The sequence below is a fragment of the Octopus bimaculoides genome, chromosome 12 (assembly GCF_046866305.1).
Source record: "Octopus bimaculoides isolate indiv1 chromosome 12, ASM4686630v1, whole genome shotgun sequence".
Classification (NCBI taxonomy): domain Eukaryota; kingdom Metazoa; phylum Mollusca; class Cephalopoda; order Octopoda; family Octopodidae; genus Octopus; species Octopus bimaculoides.
Genome location: NC_142939.1, coordinates 1220086 through 1235271, shown reverse-complemented (window position 1 = coordinate 1235271; position 15186 = coordinate 1220086). Strand labels below are relative to the sequence as shown.

Below are 15186 nucleotides of genomic sequence, written 5' to 3'. Positions count from 1 at the left end.
AAACTGCCGGTTTACCCACCCGATACACCGCCAAAACTACAAAGGTTTAAAGGATAAAAACTTCCCTGAGGAAACACGACAGATGTCCCCAAGGAGAAAATTCAAGGACGTGCGCTCTTCAGAAATCTTACGCAACGCAGCAGCTGAGCAAGAGTCTTTTTTGTGCATGGCGCAAAAGATTATGCAGCAGCTGACGTGGCTACGCCAAGGACAGACGAGGAACCTTGCCCCCCCACTGCGCAAGACCACCACAACCAACAGACATGGGATGGCCTCCCCTAACGCCTGCACAGGCATCACGCCAATATTTTTACTAAATATTGGGGGCCTGTTGCATAATAATAATAAAAGCAAAATTTCTTTCCTGAGAGACCTTGCTGCATGCAATCAAGCCCTATGCATAGCACTCGTGGAAACTCACCTCAACCCTGATATAGAGGATGCAGAAGTACACGTACCAAAATATGTCATACTGCGAACAGACAGTGCGAACAGACAGAAGGGAAAGGAGCCATGGTGGAGATGCTGTATACATCCGTGACGACCTCACACCCCAGGTCTTACTGTCATACTCAAATTCGGTATGCGACACCCTAGTTGTATACATAAGACAACATAATATAGTCATATGCAATGCATAATGCCCACCGGATGCTCCAAACCACATAGGCAAATTTGAAGATTGCCTCACTAGAATTAAAGAAATCCTCATGAAACTGGAACACCATGTGACCATATTTCTTATGGGTGATTTCAACTTCCCCAACATCAAATGGCGCAAAGGTCTCATACTGTCAGGAATGACTTATCGCAAGCAAGCACATGTGGAATGCCTGCTCAACCTCACCAATGTCCTATTCATGGAGCAAACTGTTCTCAGACCAACTAGAGCGAATAACATTCTAGATCTCTGCTTCACGAACAATACGGACATCATTCATGATGTGAAAGTGACGCCGACATTAGTTTCGGATCACAACATAATAGAGCTGTCTATGTTTGGGCCAAAAGAAACCAGAGACATACAGCTTAAAGGAAGCGCCCAAAATCTCTCCAATCTGAACATCCAAAAAGCGGACTGGAAATCGATTCAGAAAGAGATCCTCAGAGAGGATTGGCCAAAATGTCTCTCCAACCAGACATTGACATGAAACTAGAATGTTTCATGTCTACTGTGCAAGCCATAAGCCAGAAATATGTCCCAGAGCACAAGGCCAAAACAAATAGGAACAAGATTCCAAGGGAGAGGAAGATTCTCATGAGACGACGGACAAAAGTTGCAAATCGACTCAACCAGCATCCCAAGAATGGTCAAAGGTCCCGCCTAAAAACGACACTGATGGAGATCGAAAAAAGGCTGCAACAATCCTATGTGAAGGAGAGAGTAGACAAAGAAGCCTGGGTTATAAAAAAACATTAAGTCAAACCCAAAGGCCTTCCTTCATTACGCAAAAGAAACAGCCTCAGTACGCTGCAAGATTGGACCCCTCTTCGAAAAGGATGGCTCCCTCACAGACAGTCCAACTAGGATCAGTGAGGTACTGAATGAGCAATTCAAAAGTGTCTTCACCACTCCATTGGAACACAGACAAGTGAACAAACCAGTGGACGTTTTTGCTACCTCCCCTATAACCAGTGAGGCAGTTACGATGGAATACATCAACATTAGCGAAGAAGATGTACTACTAGCTATACATGAAGTGGACACAAACTCAACTGCTGGCCCTGATGGTTTCCCAGCAATCCTCCTTAAATCGTGTAAGCATGCCCTGGCAAAACCCCTCCAGATCCTCTTCCAGAGCTTTCTCGCAAACGGAAGACTGCCAAGCAAGCTGAAGGAGGGAATAATATGCCTAATCCATAAAGGGGGAAGCAGAGCAGATGCCAAAAACTATAGGCCTATCTCTCTAACTTCACACATCAGCAAAGTCATGGAAAGGATAATCAGAGGAAAACTAATCGCATTCCTTGAAGAAAATAAATTGCTGAGTGATACCCAATATGGCTTTCGACCAGGTAGGAGCTGCCTGACCCAGCTCTTACAACATTACGACTGGGTGTTGAGGCAATTACTCAACAACTCAAATGTGGACGTAATATACCTTGATTTTGCAAAAGCTTTTGACAAAGTGGATCATGGTGTGATATGCCACAAACTGCGTGATCTTGGCATAGCTGGAAAACTTGGAGAGTGGTTACATGACTTTCTGAAAGATAGAAGTCAGGCAGTAGTGGCTAATGGAGCCACCCCTATGAAAACACAAATAATGAGCGGTGTTCCACAGGGCAGTCTTGGGACCATTGCTTTTTATAGTCGCTCTCTCAGATATGCCTTCAAGTGCCCGGATAGCCACTCTTGCAAGCTACGCAGACGATACAAAAGTCTCGCAGAAAATACAGAACTCCAGTGATGTTGCACACCTGCAGCAGGTATTGGACTCAGTTTACAGATGGGCTGAGGACAATAATATGCAGTTTAATGCTGAACAATTCCAAGCCCTGCGCTACCAACGTCCAAAACTGAATATGAAACTTACAGAGTACACTGATCCACAGGGAACTTCAATCCCAGAGCCTAAATCAGTGAGAGACCTGGGTATCGACATGAGTGATGATACCTCTTTCCAAGTGCACATTACCAGAATGGCAACAAAGTGCAGACGATTGGCTGGATGGATCCTGAGAACATTCAGAACCAGAGATAAGGAAACCATGATGATCCTCTGGAAGACATTCGTCCTCAGTCGCCTGGATTACTGCTCACAGCTGTGGTCAGCCACCAGTCTGAAATTAACAGCAGACCTTGAAGCAATCCAGAGGAGATTCACAAAGAAGATTGTCTCTTTGCAACTGCTCAGCTACTGGGAAAGGCTGAAACAGCTAAGACTGTACTCACTGGAGAGAAGGCGGGAGAGGTATGCGGTAATATACATCTGGAAGATCCTGGAAGGAATTGTGCCAAATTTTGGCATTGAAAGCTACACCAATGCCAGAACGGGACGACACTGCATAGTGCCAAGGATCCCAGCAATGCCATCGCGCTTCAGGACCAGTTACTGCAACAGCTTGGGATTCAGAGGCCCACAGCTTTTTAATATTCTCCCAAAGAGCCTGAGGAATCTGCACAAAGTAGATGTAGGAGTTTTTAAATCAAAGCTGGACCTCTTCCTATCGAGAGTCCCAGATGAACCTACCTCGCGGCAGGAGGTGCAAATGAGGGTTGCTAAATCAAACTCAATTCTTCACCAAGTGCCACATATTGTAAGAGGCTCTCTGTAATAACAGTGTAGCAACATGGTGGTGCATCAGCATGGCCGCAGCTCTAAGCTGAAACTTAAATATATATATATATATATATATATATATATATATATATATATATATATATATATTAATATTAAATGACATAAATCAGTAGCTATTAAGTTGTCATCTTCATAAGTTAAGAGCTGCTACATTCATTCGGAATCATGCGCCCAGGAATGAATGTCAGGATGACATATAATAACTTTAATACAGCTGTTACATGAGCACTTCGTTTACTAAGAAAACATTTAAATGTATAGCTGCAGGTATAGAATTATGCATATATAAACATTAAGATGCTGATACATACGTACAAACCCACACATATATACTTTCAGTTTAATATTATTTTTTTTAAAACAAGCATTTATATATAATGCGTAGCTGTGTGGTAAGTAGTTTGCTTCACAACCGCTTGGTTCCAGGTTTATTTCCATTATGTTGCTCCTCTAAGGAATATCTTCTAATACAGGTCCGGACCAACCAAGAGCTTGTGAGTGGATTTGATAGATGGAAATTGTATGTGTGTGTGTGTGTGTGTTTGCCTACCACCAACGCTTGACAACTGTTTTCGGTGTGTTTACATAGCAGTGAAACAGCACTTCAGTTAATATGACAGTTAAAATAAATACCACGCTTAAAATATAAGCATTGAGTTCGATCCATTCCACTTAAAACATCTTCAAGGTGGAACTACAACATAGCCGTAGTCTATTGGCTGAAATAAGTAAAAGATATATATATATATATACATATATTGGGATATAGACGATATATCCAGAGTTAAAGACCGTCTGATTTCGAGGAATAAAGAATTTGGGGTTTGGCCTGCACTTGTGATGGGATGGTGTTTACAAATATGCGTATACAGAACGAAAGCGAGCTGCTAAAATACGAAAGCGTGGCAGGAAATCAAGTGAGCGGGGAACAAAATAATCAGTAGCAATGAGAACGGAAGGGAAAGATAGAAAAGATGGGAAACAAGAAATTTAAGAAAAGATAGAATGGTTTCAGAGAGTTAAGAGGACGTACGTAGATGGTGGATAGGGTTAGCATATTCTGTGCGTTAAAAGTCAAGTAATGTAAAACGAAATGTAACATGAAAGTGATTACTGGAAAAGGACAAAAAAACATGGAAAACCTGTCAGAATGAAAGACAGAAATATAGAGAGATCGTAAGTAAGTGAGAGAGTAACAGAAAGGAGTGAGATTAATATGCACGCAAATATTAGATTATATTGGAGTAGGTATAAGTATATATGAAAAAATAATATATGTAACTTTATCAATTGAATAACTGGCATTATGGTGATATACATTATATGAGGATGGATGGATATTTAAACGAATGTGTCGCGGGAAATACATAATATAGAATAAAGTAAAATTAAAATAAATTCAAAACCAGAAAATGAAAATACAATGAAATGGAAAAAAAATCAAAATGAGGAAATACATGCATTTCTATGATTTATCATTTAATGGAGAGAAACAAATTTGTATGTGTATAGTGTACTAAAGCTAATAACGAAACAAATGTACCCTAGCCTGGTATCTTAAATTCTACATATAACACATCATAAATCATGTTGGCGAAATTCTGGCTTAGGCACCCCATAAAACACATCATTTATATATTTTTTATTGTTTAAAATTTTCAGAAAACATTTGCGAATGAGTGTTCTACACACACAAATTCATACGATTATGAAAAAAAGAATTTAAAAAAAATTAACCCCACCTCCATCATCACAAACCCGCGAATCATAAAATTTTCAATCGTTTTTAACTTTGAAAAAAAGTCAGAATGTGAAATACGTGCCGTTTTTATTTTTGTAACTAAATCCCAACAGTAGACCTCCCTTGCGTGCACCATCATTATATCAAATGTGCTTATGGGGAGAAAAATATTGAAATACATTAATATATATCATAGCGACAAAAAAAAAAGGAGGATGGTTTCAGTTGATCGAGATGTACTAAAAAGAACAGCTAAATCAGTAGTAGTAGTAGTAGTAGTAGTAGTAGTAGTAGTAGTAGTAGTAGTAGTAATACTATTAATACTATTCTTATTTAGGACGCGAGCTGGCAGAAACGTGTATATATATATATATTACACATTATTTTTTATGAATTTATCTAAAACTTGTGACAGCGGTATTCTTAGCATAGGTTGATATAGGAATGAACTTACCCTTAAACGTCAAAGAATTTTTCACTGTTATTGCTTTGCCTTCGATAAGTAGATTAAGTAAAGAAAAAAAGATAACCATAAAGATTATACTCTTTTGTTAATTGCATCATACCTGGTCTTTGACGTAAGATAATGGACGATTCATGTAGATATCGTCACTGTCGTGTATTTGACTAATGTTAAATAAGCCGTTTGGTTTCTTTTGCGAATCGATAATGTTACAATTATAATGTAATGAAATTGTTAACCTCTTGCAACGCCAATAGTGGCTATTTGCAATCAAAGCGAGTCATGAATCTCACGTAAAAATAGCATTCAGAATTTTGTCGTATAAAGTCATCATGCATTTCGGTAATATATTATATAACATGTTTGATAATAGAAAACAAAAATTTACCCACAATTTCTAATTGTATCTAAATTGAAGCTAGATCTAACGATATTTTCTCAGTCGTGGATTTCAATCTGAAGTATTAAAACACGACAAATAACTTCCCTACATTGTGAAATGTGCACTTTCATGGAAGAAGACACGTGTAGTAAAGAGTTACCTTCGATGACTTACATGTTTTGAGATATAACTTTGATTCTTTCAGGGGTCAAAGAAATAGGTACTAGTTGGGCACTGAGGTCTTTGCAATCGACTAAACCTGCCTCCAAATTTCAGTTCTTGTACCTGCAGTAGAATGGATATATGTACATATATGTATATGCGTATATATGTGTAAGATGTACATATAATATTTGTTTTCAAGACAAAAAGACCCATCAGTAATTCAATCGTTTAAATCCTCTCTCAAATCATTAGCGAAAAGTGAGAGCGTTCTATAGCTTTGACAAAACCAAGAGTAATGATGTTCACCACAATAATTACAGAAAACAACAGCAGAAACGAAAAGGAATAAAGACTCGAATGTCATATATTTTTTGCTTTTCGGCATCTTTATCTCTTGATCACAACAACACAACAAACAAATTTGACAAAATTTACATTTCAACAGCAATAATGAAACTCAAGCGACGAAAGAAACTGCTTACAAAAACAGACAGTAATCCCTTCATAGCAAACGTTTCTGCACCGTTTTATTTACTGTTCTACGAAAAGACTCCTTAAAGATTCTCATTTTTCTACGGGGAAGCTTGATTGAAGATTGCTGGACATCCATCAGACAGTTTCTGCAATATAATGCATTGCAATATAATGCACTGCAATATAATGCACTGCAATATAATGCACTGCAATATAATGCACTGCAATATAATGCACTGCAATATAAGCCACAACTTATCACAAAAAATGAATCTTACTCTTGGTTAACTCTCCCTCATGCATCACCCAAATGGTATGATATACATATAATTTATCCACACCCCTTCATTTTATATTTCCTATTGCTACACAACAAATAAGGTTAGGCCCACATTATTTTGGTAGCGTAACATCAGATTTCAATATATTTCGGAATACACCCACCCAAATTCACATATACACATCCCTGTGCGTAAATATCCATGTATGCACTTCATTCCTTAAAGTAATTCCAGCCGAAGACACGCGACGTATTTACTTCTAAAATACATCATTGATGTAAAACTGATTCAAAATAGATATCTTATGAATGCCTGTGCTCAGTGTGGAACACCGCTTGTATACCGAGTGAATTGTTTACTGACTTCCAATAAATATCAAATCTAAGTACTTCAACCAAATGCTATCTTATATCTTTCACACGCTTACACATGCGCAGGAATATGTGTATTTGCGTGTTTATGCTTACCTACGCGGGAAGTGTGTATATGTGCCTATATGTATCCGCTCAAAATTATTTATACATTGATATTTCTATATGAATATCTGTGTTGATGTATATGTACACACACACACACACACACACACACACACACACACACACACACACACACACACACATTTACAGAATAACTTTAAGATTGCAAGCAACTGTAACATAACTTTTCAGGTTGATTGTAAAATCTAGAAATATGTTAATTATCTGTTCACGTTCACAACGTCTGAATAAACAATAACGCAGTCTTTTAAAATTTATAGTTAATTTCAAGATATTTCCCTGATGATTTTCTCCATGTCCGACTCTGTCTGTTTTATATGAGTTATAAATTTCAATCAGGTTTGGCGAACAGTCTCTGATTAGAAATTTGTCTGGCTCTAATAAGTAAGGAGGGAAAACGATTCAAATGCTGTACTAAAAGCTATAAAGAAAATACATAAATGTGTACTTGCACCTGATTATAAGAATAATAATAGCAGCAGTGCATCAATGTTATATCGTACGAATAAATGAATGAATTTATCAATGAACGCGTGAGGATACAGTTCAGATAACAATATATCTCTTAACACACACCCGAAATATTCCCCTTTTTACTTGTAATGAAAAAAATATCTTATTTGTTTTGGGAAAGTACGTGACTTGGCATCAGCACCTTGTTAAAATTGAAATTATGTATTCAGTTTGTGCTTGTATAAATAAAGTAACTAACAACAAACAATATTCGACTGATAATTGTGTTTGGCTTCTGTGAGTTGTAAAATACATACAAGATTTATTTTAAGCAACCAGTTCGTTTGGACCACTACACATTGCAAATTGAAAAGACGTGTACATTTCAAGTGTTTTCAATACTTTGTTAAATAGTAAAAATATGAGTATTTGGAAAGCATGTACAATCAACGAGACCCGTACCACTCCATTAATCTGAAAGTACGGGTGAAAATGTTGATGGGTCGTATACACAACTACCAAATCTTTTAAGTATAAATAATCGTAAGCAGCTAACACGATGTGACAACAGTGAAAATTGCAATTATCAAAGTCAGTATATTTTTGATGTAGGTTCTGTTAGTTTAAATTGATTTTCTCAACATTTACTGCGTTAAACTAAAAGATAAAGTTTTGTGACCAGTGTGTTAGCATGAATTTCGGCATACATGCATGCGTGTATGTGTGTGGAAATACAATGGCAGATGAAAAAAGAAATCGGTAGAATGCAGGATAACAAGTGTTGTAAGATATCCTATCAGCGTCACACTTTGATGGATAAAGGTATTTACACATTTTAGATATTAATATTTCAAAAGAAGGCAACAAAGTGGCAGTTCGTTAGCACGATGGATAACATGCTTTGCAGGAGACCGTCAGTCTTTGCGTTCTAAGTTCAAATTCCACCGTGATCGAGTTACTAGTTCATCGTTTCGGATTCGATAAAATAAATACCAGTTGAACATAAACTGAGAACGTAAAAGCAGACGAAATACCGCTGAGCATTTCAGCTGGCGTGCTAACGTTTCTGCCAGCTCAGCGCCGTGCTAACGTTTCTGCCAGCTCAGCGCCGTGCTAAGGATCTGCACATTGAAATACAAATGATGTGGCATCTTAAAGCGAGAACTATTCCTGTTATCGTGGGTGCTCTAACTATGATAAGAAAGGGCTCTCAAGAACATAATATCTCAGAAGAAACTGGGATACGTTTCAGAGTAATCCCAAAGATTGCGCTAACATGTATTGCCCACATCCTTAGGAAAATCCTATCAGTTTAAACGTCTGTGTTGTCTTTCATGAAAACATTTCGCTACTGCTCCTGCCGCTTCCCCTCCTCAGGCATCAGTCAAACATAATATCTCTCATCCTTCACTTGCCCTAGGGCGTTGGGTGTGTCTCGGCAAGGGATTGTAACAAACATGCAAATCAAAAGTAAATAGCAGTAGTAGTAGTAGTAGAGGTAGTATGACTACGTATAATGTGCCAATAGTTGTTGGTGCTCAGAGTACAGGGTGGAGAGCAATTAAATTAAATACTGGTTGGAAAACATTGGCATAAGAAGCTTGTCAAGAACGATGTATCTTAGTTCATGGTAATCAGCAGCTGGTACATAAATGACATTTCCCAAAAGAAGCCTGACATGTTAGATACAATGATACTAACATTTGTTACATGTTAATACAGTTTGCGAACCAGGGAATGCCAGAGGGCAAAGTCTGCCTTGATAAATATTGAGGGTATAGCATAGAGTATGGCATTGATGATTATGAAACCAGAGATTTTGCGGAACAATAGATTGTTATATCGTGAGATGAGTCCAGAGAAACATAAATAAAGTTATCCTTGCTAATCATTTGTTTGTTTATGAACAGGGAATTTAAATTCCTCGTAATTCCTTGCAATTCGAACCCAATACCTAAAATGATATAATGACATTTTATCCGACAATAATAGTAACAGTGAGTTCAATCAGAATAAATGGGAACAGAAAAGGTGGACATAGAATGTAAGTAGAGAAATTGAACAAAAGACGAGTACGAAATGGCAAGAGATGGTGTAAACTGAGCCGAAGAAAAAATTCAGAAAAGTAACAGGAGAAAATGTAGGAAACAAATTGAAGTTGAAAGAAAATTAGGACCAGCTGTTAATAATGCTGTTGGGTAAGTTGCTATTGCTGCTCGTGCTTGTGTTTCTGGTAATGATGGTAATGGTTTTGATGAGCATGATGCTGATTGACGAGAAGGATGAAGAAGAAAAAGAGAAGGAAGAGGAATGGATGACGATGATAACAACAATTATGATGATGGAAATACAAGAAAAAACAATTGTTATTGCATTTTTATAGAGAGAAGCACAGTTTTTGTGATAAAAAAAATTAAAACATGTTGTTAACTATGTTTTAGAAAGATAAAAATGAAACTAATTCAAATTTCTAAAGAACAACGCGCGGAGATTTTTTGGATACAATCCTTTGTGTGTGTTCGTTGGTGGTTCTAATAGTTGTAATAATGGTACTGGTCACCATTGCAGCGGTATGGTAGCGTCTATCTACGGCGATGCTTGTGGGGGAAATTTTGATGACGGTACGTTTAGTGGTGAGCGTGTTAGTGAAAATTGTGGTGGCAGGGGTAGTAATGTTGTTACAGCAAAGAAGTTGGTAGCCGTCGTTGTGGTGGAGGATGCAGAGACTATAAAGAAAGTAACATACTTGTTTCTTGTCTCTTTTATCGAAAGAATTGTAATATTGATAATAAGACAGGCTCGCACATCTTGGCGACTCAAATATTACATATATTTCTTTGTTTTTGCTTCCTTTCCGTTATATTCGGATATGCGCAATAAAATTACCAAACAATACCGAACCAATGGCTTTCTATTCATCAATCTAGTGTAAGAAGAATTGTGTGGTATAGATAGAAAGATAGATAAATTAGTTTGAAGAAAAGACAAATAAATAGGCGAACAAATAATGGATAGCTAGCTCGCTAGATACAGAGATTTTAAGCCAAATGATATTGATATTGGAATTGAAAGGATTTTAATTCAATGATACGCGGCATTTGTTTACATACATAGGATGTGGAACAATAGACAATTATAGTATTATACCTATGTAAATTAATATGCTTTCACTTCCTCTTTTGCCATTGATTAAGTATCTAATCCGATCTGCATAAAAGAGACATAGATTTAGATGTTATTGTTTAATCGATGTACTCACGTTCTTTTATTTTCTTTTGAATATTTTCATTGTCTTACGCCGAGCCAAGTCGATGTCTTGAACAAAATATCGAGTTATAAAGAAGGAAGAACGTGTTATTGTATATTAACTATAGTGTTGGAGCCAGATATCCTTTATCTGTTACATTTGATATGAAAATACATTAATAACTGAATTTTCTTCAAACTAAAATATTTCATATATTTTTATGTATTTATGATGAGGATGAGGTGGAAGGAGAAAATGAGTAAGACGAGAAGAATAGTTGAATGTGAGGAATAATTTTGAATAATAATGATGATGATGTTGTTGATGATGATGATAACATCAACAACAACAACAATATTAATAAATGAGAAAATAGTAACAATTATTAGTGCCATTTGTTAAAGTTTAAATCAAATTTTTAATTGTTTACTTGATGCACAATTGAAATTCCTAGCCCTCTTCAGAAAAGATAAATGAAGAAATTCAAATCCGACACCTTGACAGATATACGACTAAAAAAGACTTCCTACTTAATTTCAATGCTGTCCTCACCAATTTCGTCCAAACGGATGGTGGGTGCACTACCCATTGTACCCATGCTACATTACAATCCCATGGAATGATTGAAGGAGAAAGAAACCGAAGAGATTTCAGGAAGCACAAACTGAAACTTTCTCCTTTTTATGTAATGAAGTCAGTTCCAACAAGATATTTGGAAACTTTTATCTTGTCTACGTATCACCACAAACTTTGCTTTCTTTAAACTTTTACTTTAAATAAAGCAGAACTCCTTTCTCCATTACACTTGTAAATACAAAATAATTTATCAAAATGCTAATTCGATCAACATTCAAGTATGCTGATAAAATGCACTTGAAAATGTTGTTTACGAAATAAAAGAGCATCGGAAATCTCATATTCTTATCTATTGTGTTAGTATGAAGTTTTTCGACTGGTCTAAGTTAAATATTTTCTGTGAGTGATGACACATTTATTTTTGTTCACATGCAAATACCAATGAAGAGGTTTCGTAACGCACACCGAGTATTGTTTCCTAATATGCTTCATTTACCATGCTAATGATGCTGAAAAAACAACAAATTGACGATTCATATTACTTATAATCCCTAAATTTTAAAATGACACGCATTTTAAAGTAAAGGATAATCTGTCATTCACTTAATCACAGAGTAGCTATATAATTTCAAAGAAAGCAAGGAAATTTTGGCCATCCAAATTATTATTATTATTATTATTATTATTATTATTATTATTATTATTAGTAGTAGTAGTAGTAGTAGTAGTAGTAGTAGTAGTAGTAGTAGTAGTAGTAGTAGTAGTAGCGATACACGTTAATATTTCGCGGAATTAGTTGTAATTCCTGAAAACTTTATCCCAAAAGCCTGAAAGCATAGCCTGAGTTGTGTCTGTCTCAAAGGAGAGTCACTCATCGGCTATACATGGAGAAGTGAAGGAAATTGCTATACGATGATTACTGAATGCACTTATATATATATATATATATATGCATATCCACACATACACACACATATATATGTGAATGAATATATATCCTGATATAGATAGATAGATAGATAGATAGATAGATAGATAGATAGTTGTTCTCACCTAAAACCGCAGTGATGTGAACCCCACGTCACGAGACAATCTCTCACTTTCAGTTTTGAAAAAATCTCTCTTTCTCTTTCACTCCTGCCTTCTGACACCCTCCTCTCTCTCTCTCTCTCTCTCTCTCTCTCTCTCTCTCTCTCTCTCTCTCTCTTTATAAACGTGTTGAAAATTAATTAATCATTGAAAAGCATAAATCACCTATATACGTGGAAATTGGTATATTATTTACAGCGAAGAAAAAATCCCTTTTATAGAAATCTTGTTTTAAAATTAGAACAAGGACGAATGAATATATGGAAAAAGCAATTAATAAACAGTAAAAGGTGCCTTACTATAAAGAAGGAAGTGTTTCATATGGGGAATTAATTGGAAGACATAGAATGATAGTGAAAATAGGGCGTGAAGAAAACGGTGAAAAGAGAAAGAATACAAGTAGGGAAGTCAGTTAAATAAAAACATACTAAAAGTTGCAGGAGATGGGAGTGATACAAAATATGCAATGGGAATTAAAGAATCAGAAACGTAAAGGTATTACTAGAGTAGGGTACGACTGAAGCAACTAACAGAAGACGGCATATAGCCATAGAAAAAACAAGCCGATCAAAATAAATGGAACGAAACTGAATTTCGCAATATATAAGAACATGGGAAAAAAAAACATGTGGATAAGTATTATTTCAATTTAGCAATCCCATTTAATCAAGGAACGAGAAATGTGTTTTAAAAGAATATAGAGCTATGATAAAATTAAATAATATTTTGTAATAGACTTCTATGCAAACTACATATTACATGAGAAAGTTTCATATCAAAACATGGAAACAGAAAACTAAAATACTAATAAAATTATGTAAAGATTATATGCCGCAGTCGATCGAGTATAAATCCAGTTCAGGGTAAAAGAAATCAAATATTCCGATTCAAAATTATGGGAAAATCACTAAAACATGTGATTTTGAAAGAACGTATTATGTATATTTATAGGACCATGTATTCTGTCGGTAAATTTATACATATTAAAACTCAAGGAAAAAACTTCTCATCTATCAAAATAAATAACACTATGGCTATAAGAACTCTCAACGCACACGAATATAGACTTCACAACGAATTTTTACTTCTCTGCTCATTGATAATTACAAATATTTTACGTGATATAAGGACTAGAAAACTACTTAATATTACTATAATTTTCCTTATCAATGGGTACGAAAGCGATAACATTTTCAGTGCATAGAATGCATCTAGGTCTTGGATCACCACCTGTCACCCGGAATGTAAAACTGAAGCAAAATCTCCAGCAAATAGCGAAAATATTTAGAACAATCTTGCTTAGATTTATACGTATGAATTTAAAAAGCAAAAGGAAATAAATATTGATTTAGTTAACGTAACCTGAGGATGAGGGCTTATACTTAAATTTCATGTTGCAATATCCTACCGTTCATTACTATTTATGTGGAGACGTTTTAAAGTGTACCCAAATTTTTCTTTGTACTGTAAGAATGTCCTACCCACCACACGTCATGAATTGTTTCGTTGTCCTTTGAAGAGTTGCTTTTGAATTCTATCATTATTCATTCGTAAAATGTAACCACATCACCTCCGCTGAATGTTTTAATGCCAAGCATATTAGACATAACAAAATATCACCGTTTCGCACTGTATCATCCCATTTTGCTTTGCATATGTTATTTTCCTGCCGGGTCAAATGCTGACTTAACTAACCATTTCTGGACTCATGTTACTCAAAGTAACGTAAGTTCGACACGTGTGTGTGTGTGTGTGTGTGTGTGTGTGTGTGTGTATGTGTGTGTTTGTGTGCATGTATGTATGTATGTATGTATGTATGTGTGTATGTATGTTCTTATGTATACGTGTGCGAGTGTGACCGTTTATTTCTCTTACATATGTTTGTCTTTACACCAAATGTATGTGTACATTTCCTCATTGCAGCATTTCTTTTGAGCACAAATTAATAGCAAAATGGAGCTCCGAAAATACATTCAATTAGAAAATATAGCGGTGGTAAAATTTTAAACATGCTCTCACCTCAACGCTCCTAGTTTTCGGAATAAAGGACATAGGGACACTTTTTTTTAAGACGTTTTCGCAGTTTTATGTTTCTTTGAGGAAAATTACTGGATGTTCTTCACTCGCAGGCAAGCTTGCGTATACACATACATCGATTGGTACACATTCAAACTACTTAGGTATTAGAAAATGTACATGCTAATATGAAAGCTGTGGATGGTATACTATTATCATGAATCTGCTCAATGTCATTTGCTCTCAAAGTAAACAGCAACAAACATATGCATTTCAATCTAAAGAATAAACCTGTACGCTGAAGATTTTAAGATTTTCTAATTTTGTACCAATTAGCATGCTATACTCCTCTATTAATTCTCTTAATACAATGCAAAATTATTCATTACATAATCCTCTATATAAAATACGGGCTCCCTCATACCGCCAATATAAACATTAGCAAATAAAAGAATACTGTCCCCTACAGTTATGCGAACTTTATTGATCAAAACTGA

General features: G+C 35.9%; 2 long non-coding RNA genes across 2 annotated transcripts in view; one reads left to right on the top strand and one right to left on the bottom strand.

Annotated features, from left to right (window-relative positions):
* The window catches only part of LOC149132940 (uncharacterized), a 389921-nt gene that overhangs the window by 172316 nt on the left and 202419 nt on the right, over positions 1-15186 (bottom strand). The window lies entirely within an intron of this gene.
* LOC128249181 (uncharacterized) overlaps positions 1-15186 on the top strand; it is a 136611-nt gene that overhangs the window by 108024 nt on the left and 13401 nt on the right. The window lies entirely within an intron of this gene.